The sequence below is a fragment of the Vombatus ursinus genome, unplaced genomic scaffold, assembly GCF_900497805.2.
Source record: "Vombatus ursinus unplaced genomic scaffold, bare-nosed wombat genome assembly UNPS02014772.1, whole genome shotgun sequence".
NCBI lineage: Eukaryota > Metazoa > Chordata > Mammalia > Diprotodontia > Vombatidae > Vombatus > Vombatus ursinus.
The window spans coordinates 25,600,807-25,622,757 of NW_020954550.1; the positions used below are offsets into that span (position 1 = coordinate 25,600,807).

General features: G+C 35.0%; 1 pseudogene; it reads left to right on the plus strand.

Moving 5' to 3' along the window:
- LOC114044088 overlaps positions 1–21,951 on the plus strand; it is a 126,416-nt pseudogene that overhangs the window by 686 nt on the left and 103,779 nt on the right.

The window sequence follows — 21,951 nt, forward strand, 5'->3', positions numbered from 1 at the left end:
AGAAAGAAAGAAAGAAAGAAAGAAAGAAAGAAAGAAAGAAAGAAAGAAAGAAAGAAAGAAAGAAAGAAAGAAAGAAAGAAAGAAAGAAAGAAAGAAAGAAAGAAAGCCATGTTGCCTAACTGGAAGTTTGTTCCTTTTCTACTCACAGAAGTTGTTGTTTGTCCCTCATTCTCAAAAAGGACTGTGATAAAGATGTGATACCATGACAGGCAAATAAATTGAATTTAAATGAGGGAGAGCTGTGCAAAGGTCTCTTCTTTAAAAAAAGATCAAATTAACTAATAACTTATCTATCTTATTTTTTTTTCATAAAACCAGCTCCTAGATTTTTTTATTAGTTCAATTTTTTTTAACTTTCAATCTTATTAATGTCACCTTTTGTTTTCAAGATTTCCAATTTGGTGCTCAATTGGGGATTTTAACTTTTTTTAATTGTATGCCCAATTCATTCATCATTTTTTTTCTATTTTGTTGATATAAGAGTTATTGAGCTCTTCCATGAGTTCTTTCTGGGCTTGAGACTACTTCCTGTTTTTCATTAGGGTTTGGTCCATACTTGTTTTGACACCATTGTCCTCTTCTGAGTTTGCGTCTTGATCTTCCCTGTCACCATAATAACTTTCTATGGTCAGATTCTTTTTTGTTGTTTTTTCCTTATCATTTTTGGCTTTTAAAAAAAATGAGCTCTACTCCTAGGGTGGAAGGGGCACTATCTCAGTCTTCTTGTTTCAGGGGCTACAGACCCTGGCTGTTTTCCTGGTGCTGCACTGATGTTTCCCTGTAGCCCAGGATGGTAGTGTAGGGGGTGGCTGGTGTTGCTGGAAGGTGTAGGGATCTGGCAACTTACCTGGTGCTGAGTCATCATCCTAGAGTGGTATCTGGCATATGTTGAGGCCAGTGAGACGTTTCTGCATTTTCCCAGGAATATTCAGTGGTCTGGCTGCTAGTGGCTGCCTATTTACCCAGGGTTACACTGAAACATGTGGCAGTTCTTAGAATTGGAGGCTGCCCCTTTCCTTGGTTATACTGGGGCAGGTGGAGGGTCCTGGTGTTGGTGTTTGCCTGCTCCATTGCACTAGGGCTCAGGATTTTCTACTGACTTGTTGAGGTGGATCTGGCTGCTGGCTTACTGGGGCACTTCCTGTCCTGGACTGCACTCCCCTTTTATCCTAGTGAGACAGACTTTTTCTGCTCATCTTCCAACTTTCTGGGGCTCAAAGATTGTTTCACCCCATCTTTTTGCTGATTCTGCTATTCCAGGATTTGTTTTGGGCCACTATTTTATGGCTGTTTGGAGGTGAATATGGGACTGTTTTGGTGATTTACTGTTATCTCTGCCATCTTGGCTCCCAAAAGTACCTGCCCAGTCACTTTAGTGCATATACTCATCACCTTACACTTTGACATTTGCAACAGCCTGCTGATGGTTCTGCTTGCCTCAAGTCTCTCCCCACCCCAGTTCATCCTCCATTCAGTGACTAAAGTGATTTTCCTAAAGCACAGTTCTAACCATGTCACATAACTCTAATCAATAATTTCCAATGCTTCCTATCTCCTCCAGGATTAAATATAAAATGCTTTGCTTGGTATTCAAAGCCCTTCATATCCTTGTACCTTTCTACCTTTCCAATCTTCTAACACTTTATTCCTTATCATGTACTCCTCAATCCAATGACAATGGTTTCCTGGCTGTTTTACAAATAATATACTCTATCTGTTAGCACTGGGAATTTTCTCTGTTGTCCTTCAGGTCTGGAATGTTCTACCTCCTCAACTCTCCTTATTGACTTCAGTGGATTCCTATAAGTCCTAATCAAAATTCCATCTTTTACAGGAAGCTTTTTTCTAATCCTTTTAATTCTAGTGTCTTCATTCTGTTAATTATTTTCTATTTATCCTGCACATAGCTTCTTTGTATATGTTTGTTTACATGTTGTCCACAACATTAAATTGTCAGATTGTCTTCCCCATTAAATTGTCACACACACCCCTTGAGGGTAGGGCCTGTATTATGCCTCTTTTTGTATCCTCAGTGCTTAGCACTGTGCCTGGAAGATAGTATGCATTTAATAAATGTTTATTGATTGACAAATTGGAAAGTAATCCTAGAGCAAAAACAAACAAACAGACAAACAAACAGGTACTCATGGAAATTTTACTGTTTTTCAAAACTGTGATATATTTTCTATAGTACTTGAAGGAATGTGATTCCACTAGGAATATTTAAATAGTGAACCATCCAGCTAAAGATGTAGATGTCAGAAATAGTAATAGGAAGAGAATGTTAGTTTGTAATGTTTGAATTAATGTTTTTTTTCCTTGTTGGATTTGTTCATCTGAAATTAAAGAATTTTAATGGGCTAGAGATATGAAAAAAATGTTGTTTTCAACAAGGTAGAAGGGTAAATGAAGATAAATGAAGAAATAAACTCAATAATTTAGGAATATGTCCTCTAATATAAATGTGGACATTTAAAACTATGCATATTATAAATACAAATATGAAAGGCAGTGTGTTATATAAGATAGAAAACTGGTTTTGGAGTCAAGAAGATCTGGGTTAAAGTACTCTCTATAACACATACTGATTGTGTGACCATACACTAGTTGGTTAACCTTTCAGCATTCCTGAGGAACTTTCTAAGACAATAAGCTAATTTGAATTGGAAGAAAGAGTTTTCTCACTTGGAAATCTCTATATCAATAAAACCATAGGTCCAATTACACCAAAAAAGGCAATAAATATACAATTTTCAAAGAAATGTTACCAATTTTGTTCATTACTTAAATTTCCAATATCATATTTATTCAAATATTTATGTAATACATGCACATATAGGTGTGTGCATATGTGTATACATATATATGTATGTACGTATGTATACACACACAAATGAATTCAATTGGCCTATCCTGAATTTTCCCTAAGGAAATCTACATCAGATTAAGAGAGCACAGCGGCAGAGCCAAGATGGCAGAGTAAAAACAGTGACGCCCTTGAGCTTTCCCCCCAAACCCCTCCAAATACCTGTAAAAAATGGCTCTAAACAAATTTTAGAGCAGCAGGATCCACAAAAAGACAGAGTGAAACAAACTTCCAGCCTGAAACAACCTGGATGGTTGATCAGAAAGGTGTATCACATCAGGCAGGGAGAGGTATGCAGTTCGTCATGGGTGTGTAGGCAAAACAGGCCTCAACGAAGCTGGAGCAGGCCTCACAGGACTGAATCACTGGCAACTGTGGTGGTTTCCAGACTTCTCAACCCATGAACACCAAAGACAACTTAGAAGATCAGTTGGAAAAGTCTGTGACTGTGGTAAGAGGGAAGTGCTATCCCAGCCCCGTCCCCAGTTACAGCCCTGGAGCAGCAACTGCTTCCTGAACTTCTTGCCCACAGACTCAGGGGGAGTCCCTTAGCTGAGGGGGATTGCAGGGATCTTTTCCTGGTGCTGAGGCAGGATTCTCTTGCTTTGCCTGTGCTTGGATCTGGGTCACAGTTCTGGGTTTCAATCTTGGGACAAGAAGGAGTGCTGGCATGGTGGAGCTTGTTGGGGGGGTGGAGAAGAAATTCTCCTCCCAAGGCAGAAAAGAGTGCTTGTGGTCACTCACAGACCAGAGCAAAGGTCAGGAAAGGAGTAAACACTTCACCCTTGATCATACCACCTTGGAAGAAAGGAAAAATTTACAAGTCCCTAAAAGCATTTCTGAAAATACCTGCACAAAATCCCCCAAGCTTGGTACAGTATATTCTCCACACTGGAAACAGACCCCTACCTTAACAAAGAGTTTATAATTCAAACAATTGGCTGGGATCGTGAGCAAACTTTGCAAAAAGAAATCAGACCATGGAATCTTTTTTTGATGACAAAGAAGATCAAAATATACAACCAGAAGAAGACAACAAAGTCAAAGCTCCTACATCCAAAGCCTCCAAGAAAAAATATGAATTGGTTTTAGGCTGTGGAAGTGCTCAAAAAGGATTTTGAGAATGAAGGAATAGAAGAAGGGGAAAAACTGGGAAGAGAAATAAAAGTGATGCAAGAAAATCATGAAAACAAGTCAACAGCTTGCTAAAGGAGACCCAAAAAAAAATACTGAAGAAAATAACACCTTAAAAAGTAGCCTAAGCCAAATGGCAAAAGATGTCCAAAAAGCCAATGAGGAGAAGAATGCCTTCAAAAGCAAAATTAGCCAAATAGAAAGGGAAGTCCAAAAGCTTACTGAAGAAAATGGTTCCTTAAAAATTAGAATGGAGGAATTGGAAGCTAATGACTTTATGAGAAATCAAGACACTGTAAAAAAAAATCCAAAAGAATGAAAAAATAGAAAACAATGTGAAATATCTCATTGGAAAAACAACTGACCTGGAAAATAGATCCAGGACAGATAATTTAAAAATGATTAGACTATCTGAAAGCCATGATCAACAAAAGAGTCCAGACATCATCTTATCAAGGAAAACTGCCCTGATATTTTAGAACCAGAGGGCAAAAGAGAAATTGAAAGAATCCGCTGATCACCTCTTGAAAGAGATCCCCAAAGGAAAACTCCTAAGAATATTGTAGCCAAATTCCAGAGTTCCCAGGTCAAGGAGAAAATATTGTAAGTAGCCAGAAAGAAACAATTCAAGTATTGTGGAAACACAATGAGGATAACACAAGATTTAGCAGCTTCTACATTAAGGGACTGGAGGGGATGGAATATAATATTCCAGGGGGTAGAAGTGATAGGATTACAACCAAGAATCACCTACCCAGCAAAACTGAGTATAATCCTTCAGGGGAAAAAGTGTTCATTCAGTGAAATAGGGGACTTTCGAGCATTCTTTTTTTTCTTTTTTTTTTCTTTTTTAGGCAATTGGGGTTAAGGGACTTACCCATGGTCACACAGCTAGTAAGTCTGAAGTGTTTAGTCTGAGGCTGGATTTGAATTCAGGTCCTCCTGACTTCAGGGCCAGTGCTCTATCCACTGTGCTGCCTAGCTGCCCCTTCAAGCATTCTTGATGAAAAGACTAGAGGTGAATAGAAAATCTGATTTTCAAATACGAGACTCAAGTGTAACATAAAGACATAAACAGGAAAGAGAAATCATAAGAGACTTAGTAAGGTTGAACTGTTTACATTCCTGCATGGAAAGATGATATTTATTACTCATGAGACCTTTGTCAGTATTAGGGTAGTGGGAGGGTAATAATTATATATGTAGATAGATAGATAGACAGATAGATAGATAGATAGATAGATAGATAGATAGATAGATAGATAAATAGGGGGCACAGGGTTAGTTGAAGATGAAGAGGTCATATCTGCAGAATAAGATTAAGGGGTGAGGGAGGATTATACTGGGAGAAAGAGAAAAGGAGATGTGGAATGGGATAAATTATCTCACATAAAACACACAAGGAAAGGCTTTTACAGTGGAGAGGAAATGGGGGAAGGTGAGGGGGAATGAGTGAATCTTATTCTCATAGGATTTGGCTTAAGGAAGGAATAACATACACAGTCATTTGAGTATAGAAATTTATCTTACCCTACAGTAAAATAGAGGCAAAGGGAACAAGCAAGCAGGGAGATGATAGAGGGGAGGGAAGGTTGGAGGAGTGGGTAATCAGATGCAAACACTTCAAAGGAAGGACAGGGTCAAAAAAGAATAAAATAAATGGGGAGGTGGGATAGGATTAAGGGAAAAATACTTAGTTTTTCACAACATGACTACTACGGTAATGTTTTGCATGCCTACACATGTATAACCTGTATTGAGTTGCTTGCCTTCTCAATGAGGGTGGGTAGGGAAGGAGGAAGGGAGAAAATTTGGAACCCAAAGTTTTAAAAATAAATGTTAAAAAAATTGTTTTCACAAGTAATTGTGAAATAAAATATACAGGAAATGAGGTATAGAAATCTATCCTGCCCTACAGGAAAATTGAAGGGGAAGGGGATAAGAGGATAAGAGAAGACAGGGGTGGAGATAGAAGGGAGGGCAGATTAGGGAAAGGGGTATTCTGATGCATGTCATCTTGGGGTAGGGACAGGGATGAGATGGGGAGAAAATTTGGAATTCAAAATCTTGTGGAAGTGAATGTTGAAAACTAAAAAATAAATACATTAATAAAAGAGAAAAAAATAAAAGGAAGAAAAAAAAGATTAAGAGAGCATATTGTCTATCATTTCTATTTACATCATACCTTTATTCTGAGAACACATTCTAAGAACACATTGAACAAATTGTTATCTACAATGATGTCTCCCTAAGGCTGTTTGTTTAAACTCTAGTTTATTGTCTACCTTCCTGAACTTTTTTCCTCCTTCTTTGTCTTGTTTTAAATAAGGAATTCAGAAAAGTAGTGACTACAGGTACAATAACATAGCAGCTCACCAACTGACAACAAGGAGATATTTGTACAGCAACTGTCTTTTAATTTGCAAAAACTAATAATTTTTAGAAATAGGTCCAAGGAAACAGTTCATGGAACCTTTGAAAATTAAAGGTTCAAAGGTTTTTTGTTTAAATTTATCTTGGTCAACTTTACGATTAGAGAAAATCTCTGCCATACTCGCAAGAGAGGCTCACTGGGCCTTTGCCTACTTAAACACTTCTATTTGATGGATAATGCACCATTCTTTAAATGAATATGTCCTCTGGTTGGACAGTAACTATTAGGAGAATGTTTTTTTTTCACTTGCTGAGCTGTCATCAATCTACCTGTAATTTCTACATTCTGTTCCTAGTTCTGCATCATAATTCGATTCAACATACATTTATAAAGTGCTTATTTTGTGCTAGACTGGTTTGATCTGACCAAGACCTTTGATACTGTCAGTCATGAGGATTTATGGAAAATTATGTCAAAATGTGGTTGCCCTGAAACGTTCATCAGTATTGTATGTTAATTTGCATGATGGCATGCTTGCCCAAATTCTGTATAATTAATGATGTTCTCACACTTTTCCAGTCACCAAAGGAGTGAAACAAGGTTTTGTGCTTGTTCTCATGTATTTTAGCAAGATGGTCTCAGCAATGTTGTCAAATGTCTTCGATGAGGATTAACATGTCATCAAGGTCAGCTACCACACTGATGATAAATTCTTCAACTTGAAAAGACCACAAGCCAAAATTAAAATGGAGGGAGTGTTAATGCATGATTTTTATTTGCAGATGATTGTGTACTCAGTGAAGCCTCTGAAGTTGAGATGCAACAAAGTATGGATCAATACTCTGTTGCTTATGCTAATTTTGGTCTAACAATCAGCATCAAGAAAACACAGGTTCTCCACCAGCCAGCACCACACCATCTACATGTGGAAGCATCAATTATAGCAAATGGAAAAGTTTTGAATAGTGTGGATAAGTTTACTTACTGTGGCAGTATACTTTCTAAGACTGTACACATTGATAATGAGAGATAATGGCACGTATTGCCAGAGCCAGCTCAGTGTTTGCGAGGCTCCAAAGGAAAGTGTAAGAGAAAAGAAGTATTAGACTAACTACCAAACTAAAGGTCTATAGACAATGTACTGACCTCATTGTTGTATGCCTGTGACACCTGGATAGTATACCAGCATATACTAACACCATTCCAAGAAACTAAATCACTTCCATTTGAATAGTCTTAGGAAGATTCTGAAGATCACCTGGCAAGATAAGGTGTCAGATACTGAAGCCCTTTCTCAAACTAAACTGCCACACATTCAAACTCTATTGCAGAGAGTGAAACCCTGATGGTCTGCCCATGTTGTCAGAACTTCAAAAGTATACTTGCCTAAAAGACTATCTTACGGAGAACTCACAGAAGGCAAAGCACTCACATGGTGGTCAGAAGAAGCAATACAAGTAGATTCTCAAGGTCTCTCTGAAGAACTTTAGAATTGATTGCATGAGATTGGAGACACTGGCACAGGACTGCCCAACATGGCATGCCTTTATCAAAGAAGGTGCTGTGTTCTATGAGCAGAGAATTGAAGTAGCTCAAAAGAAACATGACATGTTCAAATTTAGAGAATCCATCCCAAATGTTCACATGGACGATTTGTGCCTGACCTGTGGCAGAGCATTCTGAGCTCTTATTGGTCTGATCAGCCACAGTCAGGCACACTGTAACTTGACTCTAACATAGTGATGTCACTTTGGTCCTATTGAGAATGAAGGACAACCATTCAACCAAGTGCTAGGCACTGAGGTAGGCATGAGGATACAAAGACTAAACAAAATCACCTCTCCCCTAAAGGAACTTGTACTCTAATGGAGATATGTTAGTGTAACAAGCCTAAAAGGGTCAGATGCACATGTATTTACAATTAGAGAGAAGACTCAAATGACTCTATGTATAATAAGGTGATAAGATCTTGGTTCTGACCATACTCATTTGTAGGTCACCCAAACTTAGCCTGCCACTTGACCTTTTGGTATATATTTACTTTATCCTCATGAGTTCCTCAGCAATCTGCAATTATTTTTGTATAATTTATTTCCAATTAATAAAATTACATTCTTTATTGGAAAGTTAATTGATTCCTTAGTTCCAACCCACACATTAGTTCATTAAATCTAACTCTTTAACCAACTAGATAAACATTTTCCCAATATGTACTTAAATGAATGAGTATGTATAATTTATTTAACAAATGAAATCAATAAAATATTAGTCATATATATATATATATATATATATTTACTGTATTTTGGCCATGATCAATGTCATAATCACTTCAAGCTCTCAATATAAGTAATTAATTCCTATTTGCTTATCTGGAAACTCAGTCTCAAATCATTCATTTCATTTCAGATAATGATTAAATTCTCAACAAATCAATTGAGGTTCATTTAGCACATTTGTCCATTTCCGCAATTCTAGAAAATTATCTAGTGCTCCGGGGGTGAGGGTCTGCTGAAGCATTGTCCTTTCAAGTGTCTCCTCCAGTGCTATTCACCAAAGAGTTTGAAACATTACATATGGTAAAGTTTGTAAAGAGTCTCCTTCAAATGAATAGTCTTTAGAGACAACCTTGAATTGCCACAGTTTGTGGGTCTAGAGATTAAAATTGCTTCAAACACAGAGGCATGAAAATTCAATGACCTATATTTTAGTAAGGCTTCTTAGAGGTTATTGCCTCATCAGTACTTTAAAAGAAACATATCCCAACTCAAGCAAATGAAGGAAAAAAATGAAGTCTGAAATAAAACAACTAATAAAAGTGAAGTTTAGAGAAAAGGTAAAATCAAGCCTTCCCTCTGAGAGAGAGAGAGAGAGAGAGAGAGAGAAAGAAAAACAAAAACAAAAATAACTCTAGTCTCAAATGAATTCCTAGAATATGTGGAGGAGTTCTTCCTTTAGGGAATAAAAAACTGGCATTAAATGGAGGTCACTCTGCACTCTCTAAAGATGCAAAACCAAACTATTTTGGATGCAAATTCTTAATGAGTGACTAATAAAGGTGTTCATCATTTCAAAGGGCAGGCCTTTTAGCATTAAGATGCACAAAACCAATTGAGATAGTGTCTGGTACCATGTCTGGTAATGTAGATGACATTCTTCCCTTGTGGTTCTCCATCTCTGTGACCATGGAGTTTTATTTTTACCCTGGCCAATTTTCTCCCTGCTATCACTGCTTTTGCTCTTCCATTTTCAGTCTGGACTGGATCATGCCTGGGAGGAGCTAAACCACTCAACTCTGCTCTCTCAGGGACCATATGACTTTTACCACAGCTATTTCTGCCTTGCCACATCTAGAGCTATCCAGTCATCAATTCTACTTTCCATGTCTTGCTCTGAGAACTCAACTCAACTCAAATCAGCACTACTATTGCCACAAGAGAGAGTGACTTAACTGACCATAATTATAAATAATTTTTCTCACAAGTATAAAATGGCAGTAATAAATAGTGGTAAAAAGTTTCAACCAATATACCTGAACCATACTATAACTTGGGCTGATTTTATTAGATAAGGATTCAATTTAACCTTTGACTAGTGATGCAAGTCCTACAAAATAAATGATCTTTTGAAATTTTAGCATAACATGAGGCACTGCCATTTATACTTATGGCAGTGAAGGTGATATTAGCAACGACTTCATGTAGAAATTAATACTTAAACTACGTTTTGAAGAAAATAGAGGGGTTCTGTGAAGTGGACTTGAATTAAGAATGTATTCTAGGAATGAGAGATACTCAAGGCTATGGCACAGAGATGACAAATGGAATATTATATATGAAGAACAGGAAAAAATCCAGTTTGGATCTACTGTTTAGCTCCAGAACAGGATGAATGTATGCTTTAGGAGGTAAAGATTAAGATGAGATCAGGTTATGAAGGGCTTCAAAGAAATCTTTCCATCTTTCTATAAGTGTTTGTATTTCATAATTAATCATAAAATTTAAGAGTGGGTTCTTAGAACTGCTATAGATTAGCTAGATGTTTTATCCATTTCAAAGTCTTGAAAAGTAAAATTCCCAATTTTCCATGAGAAACCAGTCTACAAACAAATCAAACTCTAGTGAATGATTCACTGGAGTGTCTTCTTTTTGTTAAATTGACTACATTTCATTCTTTTTACTATTTAAATTCAAATATGGAAGACTAAGTTGTGATTTTTCTTGTCCCAATAGAAATCCAAAAGTACCAAAATCGAAATGGATTTAAAAATGGATTTAAAGTGAATAGGAATAATTACACATACATGAAATTTGAAAGCTTATTTTCTTAAGCTCAACATAATATATCTAAAACCATCATCTATGAAATGCAAGTATTGCATTTAGATAAGCATGTACCAATTGCATTTGGGATAGCATTTTTGAATTAATTTTATTCTTATATTTTCTCCAGAAAATAGTATTTTCGCTCTAGATAATTAAGGAGTTCTACCAAATTGACATTAATTCTGAAGACAAAGTATAAAATGGCAGTAATTAGAAGAGGTAACAAGCTCCCATCCAATACATCTCAACCACATTCTAACTTAGACTGATTTTATTAAATAGGGATATAATTTAACCTTTGACTAGTGACTCACAATCTGTAGACTCTGTTACTGATCTTTTGAAATTTTGGTTTCAGTGTGAAAATAGTTCTCAAACATGCTACCATTTTTCTTTTCCTGCTTGTTTATTTGTTTATTGTTTTGAGCATTTCTAACTTTTGATGTAAATTGTACGCAAAAAACTAGTTTTCTATTTAATTATGGAGGAATCATTTAAAGTATCAGTCTTGACACCAATATTTTTAATAATTTTACACACATGTTTAAGGAACATAAAAAGGCCATGAAAATACATAAATAATAAATAAATAAAGAATACATAAAGCTTATAGATAAAATGTAAGTATGTTTATTTCGCTCTCTATTTTCTCAGGAAATACTGTAATTCTATTCTTTTCAACTTTAAGGGAACTAAATGAGACTATTACTTGTTTTAACCTATATTTTATTATTCATCCTTAATAATCTAAAAATTTTGTGAATTTTTTTCTTCAGACAACAATGTGCCTAGGAGTCTAATCAATTAAGCAGAAGTCCCTTAAAAACAGTTTTCCTGGCAGGCACCACAAGATCTCCTTTATGAAGCAAGCTCTTGAGCAATAATTATATACAATGGTTTAGTTTCCCTGGGGGTATTGTCAGCCCAAGCATTTATCACAATGAAAGTCTGTCGTAAATATTGAATTAAAACCAAGAATCTAAATGTCTGTGCTAAATGTTGCCTTCTCTGCAACTCAAAAAGGCTTGTGTCCTGGTTTGAGCTGCCTTTCTTTTATTTGGTATTCATAAGATGTTTCCCTTTAATGTGACAGACCAAAGCAGACAAAGAGAAATAGGCCCTCCGCTTTTAGAGAGCAGGAGTGACAGACATTATGACCTCTTGACTACAAGGCTTGTAGTTACAGGCATCCCAAGTACTGCCAGGTGGGGATTACACAAGGCAGATGGACATCTGCTTCACTGCCATAAGTGTAAATGATAGTTCCTCATGTTATGCTATAAACAGCCTAAAGGTAAAGGGGGTTGAGGAGACCTTTGAGGACAAACAGAGCTCTCACCAGCAGGTAGGATTCCAGTCCATCTGTCTATGAAGAGCAATTCAATAGAGAAATTAAATATATATATGCATATGTGTGTGTGTGTGTGTGTGTACACACACACACACACATAGATATATCCATATGCATATACACACATATCCATATATGTGCATATATACATATTCATATATATATATAATATATATTTAAATTTAACCCCTAGAGATAAAAGGCAAAGAATGAAGTATGCTGATCAATGGGATTTAAAACTGTTTCTTTTTTACCTCTTTTTTTTTTTAAATGGTGGCAGAGGAAGAAAGGGATGAATTTGATACTTTAAAGAAGGATCATTATTTTCAGGGGTATTTCATATTGATCTTGTTTCAACTTTGTAGGCTGCACATCTTCTCAGGGTAGTTAATGCAGATCTTATTACAGCTCAGCAGGATGTTACACTGAAAGCCCAGCCACTGTATAGTGCCTGTAAACTGATTAACTGTAAATATCATGTACAACAAGTTAATTAAAACTAGTTTCCTGGGCAAGGCCTATTTCAGCAACTGGCATGAATTTTTTTTTAATTTCTTATTATTTAGCTAGGTTTACCTTAAATCTCATTTTTTGGCATTAATTCATTTTAAACTATTCATGGTTCCTATGTGACTGCTCCATAAAAGAAAATGCTAATGTGGTTAATGTGGCAAGGGAAATTGACTGCAAAGTCAATAAAAATAGTATCTTATCTTATAGGAACCTGAAATAACGTATAACTTTTATGAATCAGAATTCCTCTTAATCCATTTATATAAGACCTAGACTATCTCTGTTTAATTTCATAGAGTACCTTGTTATTGTAGAATTAATGTTCCATTTGATGATGCATGACTAAGAAAAATATATGATTTTCTCAAATACAAGTAATTATCATTTTGTATAACTAACTCTACTGAAGCATATAACAGTATGAGAAATTCGCCTCTAGAAAAAAATCTTAGATTTTGTAGCTTCTACAGTGTTTATGAAGTTTCACCAAGAAGCCACTAAAAAGGGTAATTTCTGTTACATCATGACTCAGTGTAATAAATATTATATAATTATTATCTCCAGATTATTAAATTTACCTGTTTATTATTTTAGATTACTTAAATATATCCATTAAAAATATTATTATATACCTACTATGTACAAAGCACTAGGGAACTTGTCCTCATAAAGCTTAAACTCTAGAAGTAGGAACAAGACAAAGATAAGTGCATTACAAGACAGATGAAAGGCAGCTTGGTAATGAGAAACACAACAAAACAAAACAAAACCCACTGGACTCAGGTTCAGAAATCCTGACTATAATACTTAATTTCCAATGTTTTCCTAGGGAAGGAGCTTGTCCTCACTAGCTCTCCATTTTCTCTTTTGTAAATTGAGTATAATATTGTTTGTCCTATGTACATATTAAGGGTTATTATCAGTAAAGGGTAGAGACTGGACCTGTGATATCATTGGTAAAGAGAACCCCCAGATGACATTTTCTCTACCAGGGCAGATGGTTGCCTTTTGTGCATCTTAGAGTCTTAGAAAGTTATCTAGGACACCAAAACAACCAGTGACTTGCCCTGAAATAAAATTTTGTTATCATTGTTTAATAATAATAATAATGAATAGCTATCATTTATATAGTACTTGAAGGTTTGTAAAGCGGTTTACAAATATCTCATTTTATTCTCACAATAACCCTGGGAAGGGAGTGCTATTATCATCCTCAGTTTACAGATGGAAAATGTATGCAACAGAGGTTAACTGACTTGGCAAGGGTCACAAAGCGAAGTTATTTAAGACTGAATTGGAACTTAGGTCTTCCTGATTACAAAGCCAATATTGGTACTACTACCATGCATGCCTTTCATAACATAAATTAAGAGATATTTTAGAAGTCACACCTCTGCTTGCTATACCACACTGCCTCTGAGGAAAGCATTTAAATCTTAAATTGCTATAGAAATGGGAAATATTATTACAATAACTAGTTCTCTTACTTTAAGTAATTCTTAATCTCTGTTCTTCAGATGACTCCTTCTTAAAGTCTGTAAAAAATCCTCCATACAGCTGCCAAAATTATTTTCCTGTGATAGTTTGTTTTCTTAAAACTTCAATGAGTCTCATTTCACACTCCTTAGACTGTCATTTAAGGTCCTCTATAACCCAACTCAAACCTATATATCCATTCTAATTTTACATTATTCCTCTTCAGTGACTTTGTCTTAAAGCAAACTAACATATTGGCTATTTCCATTATTTGGCATTTAATCAACCAAGTCATTCTCTATAGCTGGAATGCATTGCTGTTGAGCCAAATACTGGAAAGATTTTTTTTTTCAAATAAAAAAGTCATCAAAACTGCACTAATAACTTTGAAATTAAGTTAATATATGATTATTACATTAAATATCTAGGTTATACTTGTTTCTTTAAAATGTTCTTTATATTTAACAAAATTTGTAAAAATAAAGAAATTAATATGAAGCTTTGCAGATGATAGTAAACATATTAAGTTTTGCTGAATTAATTATTTCAGTTCTTATGACGTCTCACATTAAACATTTGTAATTATTTTATAATTAGAGTTTTCTAATTTTAATTTAGAGTTTTCATAATTATGGTTAGAATAAAATTTCCTATTTTATACTTATAATTAAATGAGGTAAATTTTAATTCAGAAGATTTTTTGGACAAAAGTTATCATTGTAGTTATTGTGAGCACTTAATGAATTAATCTAAAAAGTATTATGTACAGCCTATTAAATTATGCTGAGGTTTCACAACAGATTGTTTGTTGAAAGGAGTTTTAGAACAAAAAAGTTGGGAACCACTGCTGTAATTGATAGTTTTAGGAAATATCTGAGAATATTGAGAGGCTAAGTGATTGGACAAGGTTAAACAAACCGTATATGTCAGAAGTGAGACTTAAACCTTGGTCTTCCTGGCTCTGAGGTCAGCTCCCTAGCCACTAATCCAGGTCATTTCCAAGCACCTAATAAATATTTTAATTGAATTAAATGTTGATAAATGACTTATAAGCAGCTTTGTTAATTCACAGTGTACTTTCATCAACAGGTAGCCTTTTTTTTTTTAGGCAATTGGGGTTAAGTGACCTGCCAAAGGTCACACAGCTAGTAAGTGTCAAGTGTTTGGTCTGAGGCTGGATTTGAACTCAGGTCCTCCTGACTTCAGGGCCAGTGCTCTATCCACTGCACCACCTATCTGCCCCTAATAGGTAGCATTTTTAAAGGGCTTTACAAAGATTATTCTCAGTTTGTACTCATAACAACTCTGGGAGGTAGATACTATTATTATCCCCATTTTATATATGAGTCAACTGAGGCAGACAGAGTTTAAGTGACTTATTTAGTCACTTAGGGTGACTTAGTCAACTTAGAGTCACACAACTAGGAAGTGTCTGATGCTATATATGAATTTAGGACTTCCAACTCTAGGTCTAGCACTCTATCCACTGCTCCATCTAGATAACTCAGTGTCAGGTTTTCTCTCTGTCTCTGCATCTCTCTCGTTTTGACTATCATTAGCTTACAGCAAGACTTAAAAAAAAAAAAAGACATGCTTATCAAATTTGTGGATAACTTGGTGCTTGGAAAGATGACAGATATCTCCAAAAATATTTCAATGGCCTAAGTAGTGGATAGCTGCTAAGAAGATGGAACTTAAAAAAAAATAAATGTAAAGTCCTAAACATGGCTTAAAAAAAAAATCAGCTGCCCAAGTACAGAATCTGAGATATTCTAGGCTCTTAGCTCTAGAGCTAGAAGGTATGTACTGCTACAAGTCTATTTAAAAGCAGACCAGTAACCTTGGGAAGGGAAGAGGGGAGGGAGGAACGTAGTAAGTTTTCTGACACCACGCATCATTAATAAAAGTCTGAATACCAATTGGGATGTTGTAGAGGAGATTCATGATTTGGGGTTAAAATAAATGGGGGTAATAATAGCACCTCCCTCCAAAGGTTGTTGTGTGGGTCAGATGAGTTAATAATTGGAAAGTTCTTAACACAATGCCTAACATATAGTAAGCATTATGCAAATGTTAGCTATTATTTGGACAGAAGTTGGACCAGAAAACATGTAAACTACAATCCTATTTTGAGATTAATTGATTCTATAATGCATTCATTCATTCATGCAACAAATCTTTATTTAGTGCCTGCTATATGTCAAGTACCATGGTAAGGTGCAGATAGCTCAAGTTTTTGTAAGGCCTTTTTTGATTTACCTCATTTGATCCTCACAATACCATGAAATGATGAGTGAAAGTATCATGATCTCAATTTTGTATATGAAAAGACTCATTCACTGAAATAATTGGATTTATCTAAAAGTCATACAACTAACAAGTAGAGAGATAAGACCTAAACCAGTTTTTCTGACTTTGAGTGTTTGTCCCATTATGTCTCAGCTCCTTTCATGAATTTATTAAAATTATGTTTTCAGTCACCTCTGCACTGCTCCTTTGGCCCTGGCAACCCAGGGTACCATTCAAACTTAGTAATGTTTTGTTTTCCTGATGAGACTACTATAATCTAATAGAGTGCCTCTTGAATATAACTAGCAAGTGGAAGAACCCAGATTAAGAATTAACTTTCCTGACTCTTTGCCCAGCACTTCTCCTGATATATATTCTTAATCCTTCTTTGTCTTAAATGCTACACATACTATTTCTAAAGCTAAGGTCCAAACATAATTTCTTTATGAAAGAAAAGTTTGAGTTTCCAAGCTGATTCTTAGTATTTCTTTAACAATTTGCATGTGTTCCTAGGGAACACCAGACTGAGATGCACTTTCAGGGCTCTCAAGCCAGTTATGAATTAAGGAAGTGCAACTTTGCTTCCTGACCAAGAGGAAGCAGCACATGAGACTGATACTCTAACTCCTCAGAGAGTCATATTTCCACAATGGCTTTTAGGAGAGAGATTCAGAGTGATTATATAAGAAACAACATAATGAAATATAGTTGTGTGTAGCTTTGTATGTACTAAAAAAAATCTGGAACAATGCATGGGCAATTATATTTTCATCCTCAGATATTCTCAGAAACAATCATTGACAGCACACAGATCACCAATAGCCTCTTCAGTGGAGAAGGCAAGAAAGGATGCAGAGCACAAGGAGGGAGATGGGCATAGGATAACTGCAAGGCTCTAGGAGAAGAATTTAATTGTTTTGTTTTGTTTAGGTTCAGAGTCATAAAGCAAGAAAGAGAGATGGGGTTTGAAAAGAGTCAATTAGGTTCAGAGAGGCCCAGGAAGTGGTTGCAGATGGTGGATAAAGCATGGGAGAAAGAGAAAAATGGGATAGTGGGAAGAAATGAAGAGGTTAAGGGCATATCTAGAAAGGAATGACTAATAAGATTTTTAAAATTGAATTTTATGACAAACAAAACATAATAATCATAGAAAACTAGATGTTAAAATTTTTAAAAACAGTAATATATCAGTCTTAAAAGCCTTATATCATTATGAGTTATCATTACTAATAAGTAATATTTTTAAGAACTAAATTTTTAGCTGGGTAAGTGTCCAAAAGAGAGTCAGCATGACTTGTAGATGTGGTTCAATCTGACCTCTCACATATCATGACTGGGTGACCCAGAACAAGTCATTTAACCTCTAAATTCCCTGAGCCTCTCACTGAAACTTAAAAGATACAGAGCAGGTGTTTATCTGCATTGGTAGAGGGAGTCATTTCAAAGGGACATCCCATACCCATGAAATTTTAGGCTTGGTCCAAAAGTGTCCAAAAAGGTAAATATTCCTGTAATTTGATTTATTTCTACATAATATATATATATATACCATTAGGAAAAAAAGGAAACTTATACTCCAACTTTTTGCACAGCTCTTTCAAAAACATTTTTACCGATTGTTTTAAAAATTATTTTTGTGATGAACTTGGCAAATGTCATCCAAATGAACGTTTCATCATTACAAAGAACTAAAACATAATAAATATAGAAAATGAGATGTTAAGAAATATTTCATACCCTTAATTTGTAGGAGGATCATATGTGAACTTGTGAACTTCTATTATGTATAATCTGTTTTATTAAATTTAATGTGACAGTAACAAAATTGTCCTATTTAACTATATCCCCTTCTGAACTGTCTTCTCTTCTATTTTTTTATACACTTCAATTAATGTTCTTTTATTCTTTTCTTCCCCTGCCTATGCATTTTTTCTTGGGATCACACAAACTTGTGAGTAAAATGTGTTGTGCCATGTCTGACTCTTTGTGACCCCATTTGGGTTTTTTTTGGCAAAGATACTGAAGTGCAGAGATACTGGAGTGGTTTTTCATTTCCTTCTCCAGCTGACTTTACAGATGAAGAACTGAGGCAAACAGGGTTAAGTCACTTGCCCATCATCACATGGCCAGATTTGAATTCATAAAGAGAAGACTTGTTGATTCCAAGCTCAGTGCTCTATTCACGGTGCAACCAAGTTGCTCCTGTGAGTCAAACAGGGGAGTAATTTTATCCAACATAGCTAATAGAAAGCCGGGTTCAACAAGTTCATGACTTTGCCAAAGTTATATAGTTTTTAGTGGCAGCCAATAACAGAATCTACCCTACTCTCTTGACTCTGATTTTGTACTTTAATTTATTAGAAATTATATAAGATCTTTATTTTAAGTACTTTGATGTTTTCAAGTATTGGTATTTCATTGAATATTCTCTCCACCGATGAATGAACCCTCTGAGCCTTCACAGAAAATCTTTTTATAACTATTATTTTTATTTTAGTAATACATGTTTTGACATTCCATCTACTAATAAATAATCCTTCTCTCTCCCACAGTACTTTCCCTTTAAAAATAATAAAAAAGAAGAAAAATCTTCAACAGTTTTTAGAAGACAAGGATTAATTATCCTTTAGCCACCCTGTTGAAGAGTCTCTCCAAATTTAGCCATTTTTGAATGGATGACAGAGTCCACTGTAGGCCCACTTCTATTGCCTTCCTATTTTGACAAAACCTGCTCAAGCTTAGGCTCTGTTGGGACGGTTTTAAGCACCCAGGCTCATCATGGATGATGCTATCATGAGGCATCATTGCAGGAGGATTTTGTTGGTAGCTATGATCAAACTATTTAATAATGAAAAGTATATGATTTTAGTGATAAAGCATCAACAGGGAGGCATTGAGGAACAGTTGCAAAGTATAATTGAAAATAATATTTTTGCTTTCCCTGAATGCAAGTTCTCTCATTTCATATGCCATCTTTATACTTATACCAGGCAACTTTGTCAATGATATCAATCCATCTAATAGTCATGAGGTATATTTTAATATCAAGAAGTCCACTAATCTTTTTTCCTTCTTGCCACTAAGTCAATAGATGTTTACTGAGTACACTTAATCTTCTCAGAATTATTCTAGGTACTGTGGAACACACAAAAAAATGTTAAAACTATGTCATGGTGTTTAAAATCTAGATGTGAAGGTTACTCCACAAGTAATTATTTTGTGTCCTCATCTTTAAAAGTGCCACAATTCTACAAACACAAATAAAGTGCAAGAGCATGACACTCAAATCAAACAGAGAAAAATCTTTAATCTTTGAAAATCAATAAACATTCATCAAGCACTTACTATTTGTAAAATACTGCCCCAAGGCTAGGGTGCAAAGAGGAGTGTTCTACACCACTAAATCATCTGCATTTCTGATGGTAAAGCAAAAAACAAACAAACAAACAAACAAAAAGCTACCCATCCCAAACACAACAATGACAACTCATCCCCTACCCTCAAGCAGCTTCCATTCTAACATATGAATAAGTATGAAAGAAGCAGAATAAATATTCTTATTGAAGACATACACAAAACAGATAAAGCTAATCTCAGCAGAGAATGCACTGGCAGTTTGGGAATCACAAGGATCTCCTGTAGAAGATGCAACTAGACTTGAGTGTAAAAGAACTGAAGGAAACTAAGAGGTTGATCTGAGGGCACAGAGAATTCTAAGCACGGGGATAAAGACATGAAGACAGCATAGAAAAAAATGAAAATGTACAATTCTGGTTTAAAATAGGGTATAAATATAAATATAGACCAAAGCCATGTGTTTATATTTGATATATAAATATTAAATACATTGATAAATGTGTTAATAGATTAATAAATTCCATAAATATTTAATATATAATATAACTAACATTTATAATATCTTATATATCAAAAGTTTGCTGTATTTACATATGATACAACATATCAAATATAATATGTTATATATAGATACATCTAAATACATCAAAATATAACAAAATTGTTGCCAAGAAACTAGCACTACAAGTTCTAATCTTAGCTATAACATTAATTACGTAAAATACGGAAAAAGTAAGTAAGTTTGAAGCTATAATATCTGTGCTTTTTTAGCACAGTTATGTTTGAAAGTGCTGGGTTTGGAGTCGGAAGATCCAGGTTCAAATCCTGTCACATTGCTTATTACTTTTGCAACTTTGGGCAAGAGACCCCAACTCCCTGGACCTCAGTTTCATTCTACTCAAATGTCTCAACACATGCTAATTAGGGAATTAAAAGAAGATGAAAGATAAGTAATCACACAGAGCTTTTTTTCAGATTTCATAGATGACAAATCTCTCAGCACACCTTTATAGAAAAGATGTTAAGACATAGATTAAATAATTGTTCAGAACTGGTTTAATAACTGTACCCAAAGTATAGTCATTGTTGGATCAATGACAACATAAGAAAGATCTCTAAAATAGAATAAAAGGAGAACGACTTTTACCCTCTCTTAAAACCGTTAAAACCTTTTTTTTATGAGTATCTTAGATGATGGTATACATGACTTACTTATCAAATTTGTGGATGACATCAAGATAGGATAGAAAGATAACATGGTATATTATGGACTGGAATGCAAATCAACATTGACATACTAGAATATTCATTTGAATCTAATATAAAATTTAATAGAAATATGTGTGAATCCTACAACTGGATTTGGAAAAATTAATTCTATGAGTGTAGGATGGAGGAGTCTTGACTAAACAAAATAGTCAAAATTATAATGAATTGATGAACAATTCAATTCAGTAAACATGCATTGTGTTTCTAGTATGGGCAAGCTACAGTTCTAGGCAATGCTCATAATTACTGTCTTTGACCCTATTTTCTAATGAATTAACGAACACCTTACGTTCTCAATCTTCCATCTGATCATATTTTCAGATGTCAACTGAAAATCTAAATGATAGCACAGTTTTCATCCATAAATCATCCATTCATAAAAGGAGGGAATCACAGTATAAAAGAGATTTTTCCTTTCTTTTTAAAGAATTTAATTATAAAACTAAAATTACATGGTGTTTCAAAAGTCCTAGTGCAGTTTTATACTTACATATATATGTTTATATGTGTATACATACATACATATATACATATATATATATATTTGATGATATCTTCAGTTTTTTACATCATCATAGTTATCTCTAATATCCCCTCATCCCTCTACCAGGGAGCTATCCCATGATAACAAATAGCATTTTTAAAGACAAACATGAAGGCAGAGTCAATATAGCAGAGTAAAGGAAGGAACTACCTGAACTCTCCTAATTTCTCAACATAACAATTTTAAAATAATGCCTCAAATCAATTTCTGGAGCTGCAGAACCAATAAAAAGATCAGGGTGAAACAATTTTCCAGTCTAAGACAATTTAGGAAGTCAGTAAGAAAGGTCTGTCTCACCAGGGTGGTGGACTGGCCTGAAGCACAGTGGAAAAATGCAGCAGCAGGTCTTGGAAGTGATTGTGTGAGTGATAGCAGTAGCTTCAGGACATCTCATCCCACAGACAGTAAGGGGATAGAACAACTGGTCAGCAGATTACAGAGGGCTGTTTGCTG